Raw genomic sequence first — 16,169 nt, forward strand, 5'->3', positions numbered from 1 at the left:
GGCATTGATACAGACTTGACTGCCTTAGAGAGAGAACGCTAACCCATTAGGCCACAACTGCCTGCAATCGACTAGACCATGATTTTATATGATTCAGGGAGCCTTACTTTACTCTTACTATTTGGCTCTTTAAATAGGGATATACTCATTTCTTGTATTGTTATAGAAATACAAGAATTTTTGTATTCACTTTAGTGAACTGGGCTGTTTTTCCTTTATCCCATAAGTACTGATCCTGAGCTAATTATATACAAAGTATTCTTATGGGCCTTTAGGGAATATGAAGCTGGAGAAAGTGACTTGTTGCCCTCCTGGAGCTTCCTACCCAGGGGGGAATGTAAGAGTTACATTAGCTTGAATCATAAGAGATTGCCATCAGGAAGTCATGTGGGAAAGTTTCACATGGTTCCACTTGACAGATAACTGAAATAAGGCAATATATATAATATTAGCTAAATGTATTGAACTTTCATTATGTTTCAGGCACCATGCGAAACATTTTACATGCACTAGTTCCTGAATCCTTAAAATAAACCTCAGTGGTGGGTACTATAATTAATCTCTGTCTTACAGATGAGGAAGTTGAGGCTGTGAGGGGTGAAGTGATTTACCCCAATGTCACACACCTGGTGAATGTTGAATTTGAACCCAGGTCGGTCTGCGAGCCATTGCCTAAAACCCCAGAATATAAGTACTTCTAGAGGTATAAATTAAGATATTCACCTTATTTATAGACATTGAGAATATTTAAAAATCTTATATCACAAACATTCCATAGAGCACTTACTAATGCATGTGGGGTATTTTATTTCTGTAATCTGGACACATCTGGTCATGCATGTCACCACTCACTCTCCAGCATTTGCATCCGCTCCTTCAGAAAATAGCCAACCAACCAAAGGGGAAAATCTGGAGGGAGAAAAAAAAAACTTACACTTTTGTTTTTCAGATGTTGGACCTGTTTGTTTGGAGGCCCAAACATGTGCTAGAACATCCTCTCTCTTTTTTTACCCTGTGTCCAATTGCCCTTCTTTTTAGGTCATTCCTGGGAATTATAGGAGTGACCATTTTATTGTAAATAATTAAACTGTAGGCAATGCAATTGAAGTCATTTGCATGCGGTAAAATCATATTAAGAGCGTTCCTCTTTTAAAAGTATCCTAATCATATGATCAGATACCAAAGTATGGTTTATATAGCTATAATTTTAAATTTTATGTACAAAGGCATATCCCTTATTTAAAATGTTGTTTTTTCAATCACATGGAGAAAAATTAAAAGTTTGTCTTTGTCATATTAAATGATTTCAATTTTCGTGGTGCCTGGCAAATCTGAGATCCCTACACGTGACCCTGCTGTTTCCAGTGTTCTGCAACCCGCACAAAATTTAAAACTAGATTTGCAACTGGCATTCTCAAAGTAGGTCTTTGCTAATTAGAGGGTTGTCCATTCTGCTTATGACACACCACTGAACACTAAGGCTTACATTGAAACAGCAAAGACTATTTGTTCCCAAGATCCTTTTCGGGCTTGACAGAAAGTGATTTTTGGAGTCAAACGGACCTGGGTTCCCCCACCAGCCCTTATTAGGCTGATGACCCCAAGCAAATTATTAAAACCATTGAGAACTTCATCTGAGAACTCAGAATAATTAACCTTATTCTATGGGTTTGGTGAAGGTTCATACAATAATGTATGTAACTATCTAGCATAATGCCTAGGGGCACTTAGTAGGCCCTCATATTTGGGCATTCTTTAAAAAGCTCGCAATGCCCTATACTCTTTATTAGTATATAAATTCAGTTTTGTTAGGCCATCTTTTGAAGTCTAACATTTCCTGCTTCTTTGGGGTTTCATCCAACTTGGGTAGATATCTTTCAGAAATCCATTAATAATTCATTGGAGCTATGGAGCAACAGCTGTAAAACTTGCATGGTGGCTCCTAATTGCAATGAATAATCTATGGACTCTTTTGAAACATAATTCTTCGAAATGGGTATTATAATTAAATTCCAGCCAATCCAAATGCACTTTAAAACATGTTTAAAAATTCCCTAAGCCAATTAGAAAACTGGCTGATCCAACTGTCAAGTGTGGAAAAATATGCAAATTTATGCCAAGACTACTGTTCCAGGAAGGCCTGGGCTGAATCTGAAGCACATGATCTTCTGAGAAAACACCTCCATGATAATATGTGATACTAAATCACTGAATGTATTTTTAAGGCACATTTTAAATACAAAGCATACATTATGAATGCCAGAGTGGCAGTTACTAGAACACGATATAATGTTTTTAAAAAGATCATCTATCTTGATTATGACAACAATGTATATCAACCTTGACATATTTTTTACTTGCCTCTTGCCAGTGTAAATAGTGTAGTTACAGTATCCTTATGTGAGCAAGCAAAGTTCACTGCTATTAAATTCTTTAATTCTAAGGGTTTATAGAAACTGAACACTAATTTCATTAAATAATTAAAATCTAGAGATAATTTTATTTACAGTTCACCAAATATCAGGTGGATGTGATTTTGAACACTGTTTATCATCAGGACCCCATTGATAAATGCGTTAAAAATTAATTTTAAATAATTTTAGAACATTTCTGGGGCTTACATATGCATTTAAAAAAATCTGAATCACATGCTTGTACAATTCATATTTTACCTATCCTTGATGATTATTTAAAATAAAATACAACCACATAACCCGTCACAATATTTTCGTGATCATTTATAGAAAAAACAAGTGTAAGTAACCTAGACTACAAAGGCACACACTCCCGCTCTGTGCTATCATAACTAAAATTTAAATGCTCTGGGTGCTGGAGGGTTTATGGTAAAGTCTCAACGATTTGACATTTAAGATTAAAAACAGGTGGTAATATGCTTGGACTAAAAAGTGTTAAAAGGTTGGGTGGTTCCCTTTTAAGAATGGGGATTAGGTCATGAAAATTCCATAAGTGTGGTGAGAAGGGATACCTATTTAAAGAGAAGGGAGTAGGAATGGGAAGGTTTTGAAAATGACTTGCTCAGATTCTCACCTTCATCTCCCGCACTAAAGTGTTTTTTTTTAAATGTTGACATACAGATTTCACAGATAAGGTTTCACAGCATTTTGAATTGGAAAAAGTGAATGTTGCAAAGGAAAGCTTAGTACATTTAAAAGTTAGGATGAATCTGATATTTGCCAAATAACTAAATTAAGTGATAGCTTAGTTTTAAAAAATTGCATATGCAAAAAAGTATTTACTGAGACTTGCACTAAATAGAGTTCTAAACAAATGTTGTTTTTGTCTTTAACCTCCCCTCCTCCGTGACAAGTTAAAGCTGGAGTGTGTATCTGTATAGGGCGCCTGCGGAGAATTAGCACGCATTCTGTAGGTCCTAATTTAAAAGGGGGGTGGGGGTGGGGGAAGCCAAATAAACCTGTTTTTTGAATAAAAGAAAACAAAGGCATTTCTAAAGTTTCCAAAAAGAAAAATCCCGAAGGAAACAGGAATTAATAGCGTTGGAGCTTGATTTTTGCAAAAAAAAAAAAAAATTCTTTAATTAAAAAAAAATCCTAATCTCCACATTTTTTGCTAGGCGAGAACCGAAGTTTGGAGGTAGACGAGCAAGCGAGCAGTCTGCCCGGGAACAGAGCATGAAGGCCGGGCGGGCGCGGGGAGCGGGCGCCCGCCGCCCGGCGCGGGGGTGAGCGGGAGAGAGAGCGGAGCGCGTGTGGCCGGCGCCGCTCGGCCGGGAGCTCCCGCGCCCGCGCCCCGCGCCCCGCGCCCGCCGCCGCCGCCGCCGCCCCTGGTGCGATGGCGCAGAAACCCCGTTGACAAGGCACTGCTTTTTCATGACGGTGAGTTTCCCTTTGAGTGTATTATAATTTTGTGATAAAAATTTCAAGGAGAAAAAAAAAAAAAAGAAACACACACAACCTCCTTCCTCTGCCTCTTTCCTTCGGGGAGGGGAAAAGCGAGGGAGGGGGGGCCGGATATCTAGCTCCAGACAGACAGAAAAGAAGAGGAGCAAATTAAACACCGAGTTGCCAAAACCAGGATATTAGGTTTCAGCCCAGAGAGCTATTGGCTAAGGCTGTGTTTTTTTTTTTGGGGGGGGGGGGAGGTGGGTTGTGGGTGGGTGATGGTGGTGGTGGGTGGATGTTTAATGGACATGGAGAAAAGGGGAATCGAGTGTTTACGCCTCTCCCAGCGCCGCCGGGGCCCCGGGAAGACCAAGTTCAGTGTCGCGGGCGGAGGCGCGGGCGGGCCGGGGGCGGCTGGGCCGGGCCGGGGGCGCCGCGGCGGGGTGGGGGCCCGGCCCTTTTTTTTTTTTTTTTTTCCCGCGGATGCAAATTTCTGGAGCGGGGAGAGAGAGAGCCTGGGAAGGGGGGGGTGGCGTGGCAGTTGGTGGTGGGGATGGGAGGGGAGGGAAGCCTTTTAATGACTCATTGATTGAGCCGGTTTAAAATTAGTTGTGCGCGAGTGTGAGTGTTTTCCGCCCCCCCCCCCCCAAGTTGCCGGGAGCCGGGAAGGAGGGAGCGGGGCTCGGCGAGGGGAGGACGGCGCGGTGGGGCCGCGAGCAGGGGGCAGGGAGGGCGAGGAGTGACGGCGGGCGAGGAAGAAAAATAAGCTTTTCCAATCTCCTCCCCTCTTTCTCCTCCCCACCCCCCTCGTTTCTTTTCTCTCTCGGAAGCTCTTGGGTGTGAATCGCATTTTCTTTCTTCTCGGCAAAATGGACCCCGCGTCCCGGGAGGGGGAGGGGGAAGGTGGGGAGGGCGGCGGCGGGGACAGGGCTGTTTTTCCTCCTGGCTTCCTCCTTCCCGCTGCCTCTGCGAGCGGCCGCGGCCCGGAGAGTTCGGGGCCCTCCGCCCTCCCTGGGCCCCGGCCCCGAGCTCGCGGCGCGCACCTGCCCCCGCGCCTCGCCGTCGGGCCCAGAAGCACCGCCGAGGAGCCGCGGCCCGGCCCGGACGAGCCCCCGCGCCGCGCCGAGGAGCCGCGGCCCGTGCTGGCCGCCTCCTGCGGGGCCAGCGTCGCCCGCCCGGCGGGTCCGGAGAGAGGAGAGGCTGTGATGGCACTTTTTGTGGAAGAGAGCGTGCGGGCTCGACTCGATTGGCGCCCCCCGAGTCGCCTTGAACGCGGGATCTCTCGGGTGGGGGGGCGGCTGGAAGGCGCTAAGATGGCGCCGGGCCTGGCCCGCCGCCAGGGCTGGTGGCGCAGTTGCTCCGCGGACGCCATCTTTCCTCGCGGCGCGGGCGGCGCTCTCCGTGGAGCCTTCGCCGGCCCGGCTGCCGCGACGTCTGGGGCGACGGGGAGCCACACCCGGGATGCTGAATTCTGGAAACCGGGCTGGACGCCACCAAGCTTTCTCCTCCCCTAACGCCCCCAGACCCAAAAGGCCTCTCCGCCTGCTCGGAGCGAGAGGGGACCCGGTCCCACTTATTTCTTTCTCAAGAAGTGGGCTGGGGGTCGGGCTTCAGGGTTGAAAGGTTCCCTCCGTGACCTGGTTCTCCCAGTGAAAGCTGCAGGTGACGGGTTCCGGTCATCTCTCCTATTTCCTGGACCTATTTGTTCCCTTCATCTATTTCCAGTTATTGTTGAGAGTAGGCCATCTACAAAATTGCAAAAAGACTCGATTTTCCTGCCTTCTAGTATTGTGGTTCTCTATTGTTATCCTATGTTAGTCTTATTTAGTTGGTTGTATTGTAAAACAACCTGGAGAGGAAAAGTAATGTAAGAAATTAATTTTGCTATATTGCTTTTCTAAATTGAATTCTTAATAATTTTATCGAATTGAGACATTTATTTAGTTGTTAGATTTTGCGAAGGTGATGGGTTCCAGTGATTTGAAACCTCCTTGTTGACTTTCATATTTCTTACTCAATTTTTAGTAAATTAAAGTTTTCGTAGAATTCTCTGAGGAACCAGACTCACATTAAAAGTACTCCGAGGGCTTTTTTCCTTAAAAAAAAAAAAAAATTCACAGTTCTGGGTCATCTCTTACTCATCAATGTAAGACTTCTCAGTTCTTTGATTCCTTGGTTAAAGTGTTTCCTTAAAAGTATCAATATAAGTATCTGTCCTGTAGTAGCTCTAGATTAGAGGGTATTGCGTGACTGTGAGTGTGCACGTGTCTGCTTGTGTTTTAACTTTGTTTTAAATTGTTACTGAAAAGATTCTGGAAAGGAAAAAACAATAACGTAAAGCTTTACTCTTCCTAGGAGTCCCACAGAGCTGTAAAATGGATAGTTACTTTCACATGGATGGATAAATTAAAGTAGCACGACTAGGAGTGTCCTTGTATTTCTAAGTGGATATTTTAGACGCTTGACTGAGACCTACCATGCTGATATATGCCAAGAATTGTACTTGGTCCTTTATATAATTTACATTTAATTGTCACGCCAACCTTGTGACATTTATTTTATTATCTGTTTGCCAGGAAAGAAACTAATGCCCATCAAGATGTACTAATTGTGCGAACCCTTGTGCTTTTAAGTGGCAGACTTGGCGTTGGCTCTGAAAAGCCATGTCCTGGTGGCTGACCTAATTCTGACCGCATCAGAATCCCCTGGGGAGATGTTTTAAACTTGGATTCATCTCATCGACTCTTCCTTCATTCTTCCTTTTGGGATCCTCTGTCTTAATATATTAAGCAATTTTAGTTTTAAGCCTTTGACTTCAGCTTCTTGATGCCTCTAACCCCCTCCAACATAGAAATTCTGGCTTACCCTCCAAAATCTGAAGATCTAGGAGTCTATGCTATTCCAAAGCTCTCCCGGTGATTCAAGTGTGACAGATAAGCCTTTGGAATATCACTATATGCACTGTGCTGCTTCTCTCTCTCTCTCTCTCTCTCTCTCTCTCTCTCTCTCTCTCTCTCTCTCTCTCTCTCTATTGAAACATGAGACTTGCATGCCATGTCTTTGTTGTGTTTTTTTTTTAACCTTTTTTGGGGGGGATGGAGTGGCATGGGCAGGCACTGGGAATTGAACCCAGGTCTCCCACATGACAGGCAAGAACTTTGCCTGTTGGGTCACCATCGCCCACCCCAACTTATTTTTCTAAATATTTTTGCTGATGAATCTTAACATACAAACATTCTTAACAGACATTCCGTGTCCATATCATTTGAATTTTTGCAGTTTTATTGTTCTTATTTTTCCCCTCCTAGTTGCAATTTATCAAATTCATGAAACTTTTCTTACAGAAAGTGGGCTTAGGTATCCTGAGACTTTAAAATATTCATATATTTGAAAGTATAGCGTCTCAGTCTAGTGAGATGTTATGTAACATATAGGCTTCTAGTAGCTGGACCGTGTAGTTTAGTTGAATTACATAGTGAAAATTGAAACGAATTCAGTATTGATAACAGATATTAGGAATATGGTAGAAAAGACCCTGAAATAAGTCTTTAGAAGAAAGGGTCTTTGCCTAGATTTTGCATGGTGGAGGTATCTTTGGGGTTTTGGAAAGCAGGATGGGGAAGTTGTTCTAAACATGAGACCTGATTATGGATAAAGACACAAGTCAGGAAGAAGCATCTAGAGCAGTTGATGAATAACTAACCTGACCAAAATGAAAGAGTCAGTGATGAAATCATCAACTTGTCAAGGGCAAGGACCATGTTATTTTACTTATTTTGTATTCCCCCTTCTTTATTCCTCCCAAATCATTGTTAGATTTAGTAATTGCTACGAGAGATGGCTGAAAACTTGGATTTTGTTTGGTGCAGAATCAAAATTATACTTTGTATATGTCCTAATTTCTCCTTTCAAATTTGGAACCTTTTTTTTAAGGAGCATCTATTAAACAGCTATGGACCATCTCTATCCAATCTAGACCACTGGTCAGATGGAGTGGTTGACTTTAACTGTCCCTTTAACTGTTTTTTCTCTACTTGTTTTTCATGCTAAATGCCAAAATATATTCTTTGAGTAAAATCCAATAAAGTTGAAATGAAGGGAAATCTAAAATAAACCTGCTTAAAGGGGAGAATCATTTCTTTGTTTTAAAGTAGCCTTTAGTGGAATGCAAGGCAGGAGAGATCCCTTCCCTATGGAATTTACAATATAGTGGGTAAAATGAGCAAACATTAAAAAGCAAGGTAATTACAAATTAAAATAAGTTATAAGATGTTAATAAACTGGGGTATCTAAAAGTATAGGAATATAACTATTTTATCTAGTAAGGGTTGAGAATAGTCTCTTTGAAGATGTGATATTTCAGCTGAGACTTGAAACATGAACTTGTGCTGGTCAAGTGAAAAACTGGGGAAACATTCCAGGGCTGAGACCAAGTGCAAAACACCTGGAGGGCCCAGGAGGGAGCAAGTGTTAGAACAGAGAAAAGGTTCCTGTGATCAAGGGGTTGGAGCTGATGAACAGATCAATCTGGAGAGATCCTGCAAGGCCTCTTCTATTAGGCTGTAGGAGTGGGGTCAGGGGAGTCTGGATTTTATTCTAATAGCAATGATAATCTATTGAAGGGTTTAATTGAGGCAATGATAGGTTTTTGTTTTTAAAGATCTCTCTGGCTGTTATGTGGTCTGAGTGAGAGAAAGCAGTTAGGTAATGGCAATAGCCATCCCTAGGTTGATAGGAGCTTAAGCCAGTACAGCAGAGTGGAGATGGAGAAGAGTAGACGACTGGGTTCAGATATAGTTAGGAGGTTCAGTGAGAAGGAGTTGCTTAATGAACTGGAGGTCGAGGGGAGGAAGGACCCAGATTTCCTTCAGGTTTCTGGCCCTAAGCCTTGGGTGGTTGGTGATGCCATTTGCTACTTGAGAAACGCTAGAAAAGGGGACAGGTCAGGAGGGGTAGATAATGAGTTCTGTGTGGAACCTGTTACATTTTTAAAATATTTGTGAGAAATTCAAGTGGAGAGTCAAGTAGCCAGTGAATATGCATGTTGAGCTGAGAGGAGTGGTCCAGACTGGACATAAATTTTGAGAATCATTGGCATACAGATGACATGTCATTGAACTCACGGAGTTGTGATCATAGAGGGCTCAAGATCAGGCCTTAAAACACTTAGGAGAAGCTGACAAAAGAGATGGAGAAGGCCCACCTTTAATAGGGGGAGAGGGAGTGTTTTATCTTTTTTAAGAAAGAAGGAATGGTCACCTCTGTCAGTGCTGGTGAGAAGTCAATTGATGATAAGGAAATGTACATTTGGATTTGCAACCTTGAGGAATCAAGTAGTTTTAGTGGCATAGGGGAATGGAAACCAGATTGGAATGTGTTGAAGAAAGAATGGAAAGTGAGATGACTATAGATAGCTTGTTGGCAACGTTTTACAGTAAGGTAGTAGAGAAATGGCTCAGCAATGCTTGGAGGGACAGATGGGGTCAAGGAAGAGGTTTTTTAATGATGGAAGATAAAAGAGCATTTTCATAGGCTAATGAGAATATCTAGTCAAGAGGGAGAGACTATTGCAGAGGAAAGATAAAACTACCAAAGGAAAATTCTTGAGACAGAGAGAAGGAACCCAAAGCACAGAAGAGGATTTGCCTTTAGTGGGAAAAAGATTTGCAGTGTGTTAGGAAAAAAGGCAAAACTGGGTTAAAATGCATGGAAGTTAATGAATCGGAGGTAGAATATAAGGGCTTTACCTTCTAATGGCTTTTGTTTACTCACTTAAGTCTAAGGCAAGGCTTGGCAACTTAAAGGATGGAAGAAAAGTAGGTGGTTTGAGGAGAGAAGGACACTTCACCTTGGACAGCAGGAGTGTGAACTTGTTTGGAAAGAAGATAGGATTGCTGGGCAATATTGAATGCCTCACTGAGGTTTGCATCATGAATTCAAAGTGAAACCGATCCACTGAGATAGCTGTATAGTTTTCCCCCAGCAGCGTTCAGCTGTTGCAACGGAGGCTAAAAGCATGCAGGTTATTGGTTCAACCAAGATTGAAGTTATGCTCCACAGGTATGACAGGAAGAGAGCAACAGGGAATTAAGTATAGTTGTAAGGGGGTGGTTATAATGTTGAACGTTGGAATATTAGCTGGGTAGGAAGGCAAGAGAAGATGATGTGGGTGGGAGCCATGAATTTTTTTTTTTAATTTAAAATTTTATTTTTTTAAATACCAAACAAACGCAAACATTCCTATTTTGATCATTCCGTTCTACATATATAATCAGTAATTCACAATATCACATAGTTGCATATTCATCGTCTTGATCATTTCTTGGAACATTTGCATCTATTCAGAAATATAAATAAAATGAAAACAGAAAAAAAAATTATGCATACCATACCCTTTACCCCTCCCTTTCATTGATCACTAGCACTTCAAACTAAATTTATTTTAACATTTGTTCCCCCTATTATTTATTTTTATTCCATGTGTTCTACTGGTCTGTTGACAAGGTAGATAAAAGGAGCATGAGACAAGGTTTTCACAATCACACAGTAACATTGTGAAAGCTATATCATACAATCATCTTCAAGAAACATGGAGGAGCCATGAATTTAATTAACCATTAATCATTGGTTAAAAATGAGTTCATATTTTAAGTAGCAGTGGCCTTTCTGGCAGGTACAAATGTTATTTGCACAGTACTGTATTTGGAAGGAAATTGTTTTTAGAAATGAGATCTCAAATTATTGAAGCAAAAGAGAAAGAATTCTCTTTTTTAGTCTCTAACTTTAGTGGATATAATAATCATCAATAACTCCTAATTCTACCTGAGAGATTCAGGATTGGAGTATAATATTATTTGTTTTCCTGTTCACTGATTTACTTAATCTAACCTTTCGCATAGTATTTAAAACAATCTGGGCGCTCCGTAAATATTTACTGTCTAAATACTTAGAAAACCAAGGTAGAGTAGACTGATGAGAACCAGAAAGAAAACAAATTTTTGCAATAAGTTCAGGAATGAGTACTGTCTTATACTATTTTCAGGGGTCTATGAAAAAAAAGGAATATAAAAACCATTGGATGTGACTATTGTTAACATTTGAGATTCTAATCAGAAGAAATCAGATTATAGGGATGGGAGTGGGGTGGAGAGACATGATTGCCAGGAAAATCTTTACTTTTTTGAAGATTTAAACAATACCAAATGAAGTATAGAGCATTCCCCCTTAACTCCATTTTATTTTCTCCTACTTTATTTTCTTTTTGAGTCTGTCATTCACTTTTTCTTGAGGTTCCTCCATTCTCTAAATTGACTACAGAATAAGTAACAGTAAATGAAATTAGAGAATTGGGTGGATGATGGAATTCAACCTAGATGTCTACTACGGTCTTCACTGAAAAGAAAGTAAGATTGTCAGATGCAGGAGCAGAAGGCTTTAGGTTTAAGGAGAGAATCAGATGTGAGGGGGGAAATCAGTAAAAGAAATGCTACTTAGTTGGATGAGGCAATATGAATTATACAATGTACGAAATCCATTTGTATAGCATGGGTCTCTCTGACTAATGTGCTGTAGGAGAAGAAAATGCAATGAGTGAGGGGCTGATAGAAAGGTGGAGGGTAGCAATGAGTGAAGGAGTGGGGGAGCTGGATGTGAATATTAAAGGAAAGCTCAACCATGGAAACTATCAGTAGTACCTTGCTAAATGGAGTTGAAGCCCTATATGTGGTGGCTCTTTTGGTGGTGGCTTGCCCGTTAGTAGTGGAGTTGAAGAGCGTTTCAGAGCTCTCGGCCTGTGTTGTGTGGGACAGTAGAAGAAAGAGGACCTGGTGAGGAGCTGCAAGGGGCTTTCATCTCATTATTTTTCTCTGTCTCATTTGCCCTTCTGTTCAGGAAAAGATCCTGAGACCTCACAGTACCAGATCTTTCTATACCCAGGTTACCATTAATCCTAGTCAACTTTAGTTGATAAAGTTATGGTTTGCTTAATTATACTTTTTAAATAAAGCTGTGGAATTGAACATTTTCTGTTTTGTGGGTTCTTTGGCTCTCTAGCTTGCAAATACACTAAACACATTTATTTTACCTGAAATAAAAATCTAGAATGTGAGAATTTGAGGGAATGAGGCATGAAAGCTAATGCCTTTCTAGAAATGGCTTATTCATCCAAAATCTAGAATGCTTCCTTGTATCATTGGGAATTAAATGTGTCCTGGCCTGCAACTGAAACGTTTTCACAAGGAAGAAAATGAAAAATAGTATTTGTTAAACTTTTAAATCTTTTCAGGACTTGATGAATGTTTTAAATATGTTATGTCCTCACAAAAGGCCCTATAGGGTAGGTTTTACCTCTGATTTATAGAAATGAAACTGAGACTTAGGATAAGTAACTTGCCCAAGATTATATTACTAAGGGAGCAGAGCAAGGATTTGAGTATATAGTGTGGATTCATGTATCATATATTTTGCCATTGATATTACATCCATGTGTAAACGTGATCTACAGATGACTGCCTTATAGCTAGACATTTTGAGGTCTTAAAATTCAGTGACCTTTGGTTTCAATAGAAGAAATAGGAAAAAGCAGTCTGTATTGATAAATAAAAAAATTGTGGCCAGTAAAATCTTATATTGGTGCTCAAATCTCAGGTCAAAGCAATTATTTTGCTCCTTTTGCAGATAATTCAGTTTTTATTTCCATAGTTTGGTAAATCCAAAATGGAGACCAATTTAGCTTGGTATTTGTTAGCAATCAGGGATTATGAGTTATCTTTTAATTTAAAAAGTCGTAATTGGATAAGAGAGAGCACTTAGGGCCCTAATTAAACATTATATGGTGTAACTCAAGTTGTTCCCTCACTTGGAGTATTGTCAGTACAAGTACAGTAATTATGGTACAGATTTGGGGAAAGAGTATTTATACAAAGTGTAATTTGTTTTAAAGAGGCTATACTGTAAGACAATTGTAAGGCATATTTACTAAGTTGTGGCCAATAAAATAACATGTCAAAGGAATTATTTTTCCTTCTTTCCGAACTGTAGTAAAACATGAGGAAAGTTCTAACTGTAGTTGGTTTTTTTTAAGGCAGTTTTATTGGGATACACTTGCACACCATACCAACCTTCTGAAGTATACAATCACTGGCTCACAATTTCATCACGTAGTTGTGCATACATCCGTATGATCAATTTTGGAACATACAGAAAGGAAATAAAAATAAAAAATAAAGCCCAAATCCTCAATCCTCCCATACCTCTTATCCCCCACCACCACCACCACCCACTGACCCATAGTATTGGTGTGGGACATTTGTTAACTGTTAATGAAAGGATATTAAAATGTCACTATTAACTATAGTCGATAGTTTGCAATAGGTGCATTTTTCCCCATATATCCATCTATTATTAATTCCTTGTAATAATGTCATACATTTGTTCTAGTTCCAGAAAGAATTTTTAAATATTTGTACAATTAATCACAGACATTGTCCACAACAAGATTTACTGTGCTATCCATCCCTCTATTTTAACCTCCAACTTTCCTTCTGGTGACATAACATGACACTAAACTTCCCCTTTCTACCACATTCCGCACTGTTAATTATTCTCACAATAACGTGCTACCATCACCTCTGTCCATTTCCAAATGTTTACGTTCAGCCTAGTCCAACCATAGATTCTTAATTGCTAGTGCTGACCCACAGCCCTTGAGCATCGTGTTACTTACTAACCTAGTGCATAGGTTCTTCAGGCAGGCTGCAAACACCTGACTGCTGACTCCAATGGTTCCCTGGACCAGATAAGTCTTGAAATGCAGAGGGGCCAGCCTCTCCAGAACTTCAACTAGTTCCATCTGCCTGTCCTGTATTACTGACAGCCCCTTCCAACATGAGAAAGTTAGAATGGGCATAGCCCAAATACCTCTGAAGAGTGGGAGAAAGATCAAAGGTGATGGTGAAGTTACACAGAGAAGGTAGGGTTTAACAAATGAGTATGATTGCTGAATCATTAAATTGACATTTCTTTTAGTCTACGATATCTTAGAGCAGCTAGAAGTAAAACCTAAAATTGTGGAATTGTAACCCATTCCAAACTCTGAAATCTATTTTACAACTAATTGTTGTGATGTGCTTTGAAATGTATTGCTTTTTTGTATACATTTTACATGTATACATTTTGTATACATTGTTTTTCACAAAAAAATTGATTGTGATTATAAATATGCAACTATATGATGATATTTTGAACCATTGATTGTACACTTTGGATGATCACATGGTATGTGAATATGTAATTTGTATCAATAAAAAATATTTTTTTTAAGTGCTGAGATTTCCTTCTCACCAAATATGAGAACCAACCATTCTCATGGTTTTTTAGTGGTAAGACTAATGTGGGGAGATGAAGAATTTAAAAATCTTGGGGTAAGTGTAATATGGGAGAGAATTTTCAAATTGGTTATATAGGCTAAATATTGAGACTATGGTTGTGTGTATTAGACTCGACGATCTTTAAGAGTTAATTGCAAAAGAAAAAAATAAGTTAATTGCAATTTATTTCAGATGTGACTTTTTTTTTTTTTTTGCATGGGCAGGCACTGGGAGTTAAACCCGGGTCTCCAGCATGGCAGGTGAAAACTCTACCTGCTGCGCTCCCATGGCCCGCCCAGATGTGACTTCTTTTATAGTAATTTTTTTTAAGTAGATATTTCAGCCTGTTTATTTGGTTATTTGGTTCTTATTTCAGAATTAGTATTCAGCAGTCATTAGAAAATACTTTGCAGTGTTAGGTCAGCTTCTTAACAGTGGACATTTGGGGGGATGTTCTATTCCTTTTATATTTTTTATTAGAGAAGTTGTGGATTTACAGAACAATCATGCATAAAATACAGGATTCCCATATACCACCCTGTTATTACCACCTTGCATTGGTATTCTGCATTTGTCACAATTGATAAAAGTACCTTTTTGTAATTATACTTTTAAATAACTCCATGGTTTAATTTAGAGTTCACTGTATTATACAGTTCTATGGATTTGAAAATTTTTATTCTAGTAACAGATATTCAACCTAAAATCTCCCCCTTTAACCACATTCAAATCTATAATTCAATGCTGTTAATTACATTGACAATGTTGTGCTAGCATCACCACCGTCCATATAACCCAAACTTTTCCATCGTCCCAGATAGGAATTCTGTACATTTTAAAATTTAACTCCCTAATTCTGTAAACCATCCCATCCTCTGGTAACCTTTATTCTAGATTCTGACTTCAAGTTTGCTTATTCTAATTATTTCATATCTGCTAGATCATATAATAGTTGTCCTTTTGTGTCTGGCTTATTTCACTCAACATGATGTCTCTTAGATCTTCCTATCAGTAGATTTTTAGGGGATTTTTTGCAATAATATTTCAGCCCTAAACATTTCCTCTGAATTAAAAAAAGAATGCCATAGCAGTTGAGTAAGCTTAATTTTAGTGCAGCATACATGAAAGATAGTTTTATGAATATAAAACAACTAGAGTAGTATATAATTTATTGTTTGCAGGAATCATTTCTCAGTAATCTTTAGTAGGACTAGAGAAACCTAGATGCCATTATGAGAGGTTAAATTTAAAATCGTATATTTGTGTTTGGCAAAAAAAGGTGTTTTTCAGAGCAAATTTTAATTTTTTAAACTGGGAAGTAGAATAGTAGATTTTCAAAAACATAAATGTTTCAAATTTAGAAGAAACTTCATGTATAGACACACAAAAAAGTCGTATTTTTTTCCAATTGGTTAATAATAAAAGTCATTTTATATTGTGTGGTTTTGATTTGGAAATATTTTTTTCCTGGATTTAAAAATAAATGAGTGCAGGCAGGCCACGGTGGCTCAGCAGGCAAGAATGCTTGCCTGCCATGCCAGAGGACCCGGAGGACCCAGGTTCGATTTCTGGTGCTTGCCCATGTATGTATGTATGTATGTATGTATGTATGTATGTATAAATAAATAAATAAATAAATAAATACTACCGTATTGCAACTTAAAAAAAAAAAAAAAAAAACTCTGATGTGTCCTAGACGTACAAAGAAATATTTGTAGAAATAGGTTGGTTTATTCTTACTTCCTGTTTGCATTCTGATTTTCCAGCTCTGTGAGAATCTTATAGGATTGGAGAGCTCCATGAAAATCCAGTTTCTTTTTTCTCTGCTTTTATCCAAAGATCTAAAGATGGCTTTTTAAGTTTCAAATTTTAGAACTATTTTGCTTGTTTCCTTGTACTGTTCACTCCCTAAATGTCATATGTATGTTTGACCTTATATGTC

The 16,169-nt window shown here is 39.5% G+C and overlaps 1 protein-coding gene and 1 long non-coding RNA gene across 3 annotated transcripts in view; one reads left to right on the plus strand and one right to left on the minus strand.

Annotated features, from left to right (window-relative positions):
* Nucleotides 1-785: 785 nt before the first annotated feature.
* LOC143684661 (uncharacterized) overlaps nt 786-16,169 on the minus strand; it is a 55,514-nt gene continuing 40,130 nt past the window's right edge. Inside the window, exon 4 of the long non-coding RNA XR_013176125.1 lies at nt 786-909. This is a non-coding gene — a long non-coding RNA (uncharacterized LOC143684661). The remainder of the gene's footprint in view (nt 910-16,169) is intronic.
* Nucleotides 3,776-16,169, plus strand: part of BICRAL (BICRA like chromatin remodeling complex associated protein) — a 101,619-nt gene continuing 89,225 nt past the window's right edge. For both annotated transcript variants that reach the window (XR_013176124.1, XM_077161824.1), the window contains exon 1: nt 3,776-3,854. The gene's annotated coding sequence lies outside the window, so the exon portion shown is untranslated. The remainder of the gene's footprint in view (nt 3,855-16,169) is intronic.

This window comes from Tamandua tetradactyla, chromosome 5, assembly GCF_023851605.1.
Source record: "Tamandua tetradactyla isolate mTamTet1 chromosome 5, mTamTet1.pri, whole genome shotgun sequence".
Lineage (NCBI taxonomy): Eukaryota > Metazoa > Chordata > Mammalia > Pilosa > Myrmecophagidae > Tamandua > Tamandua tetradactyla.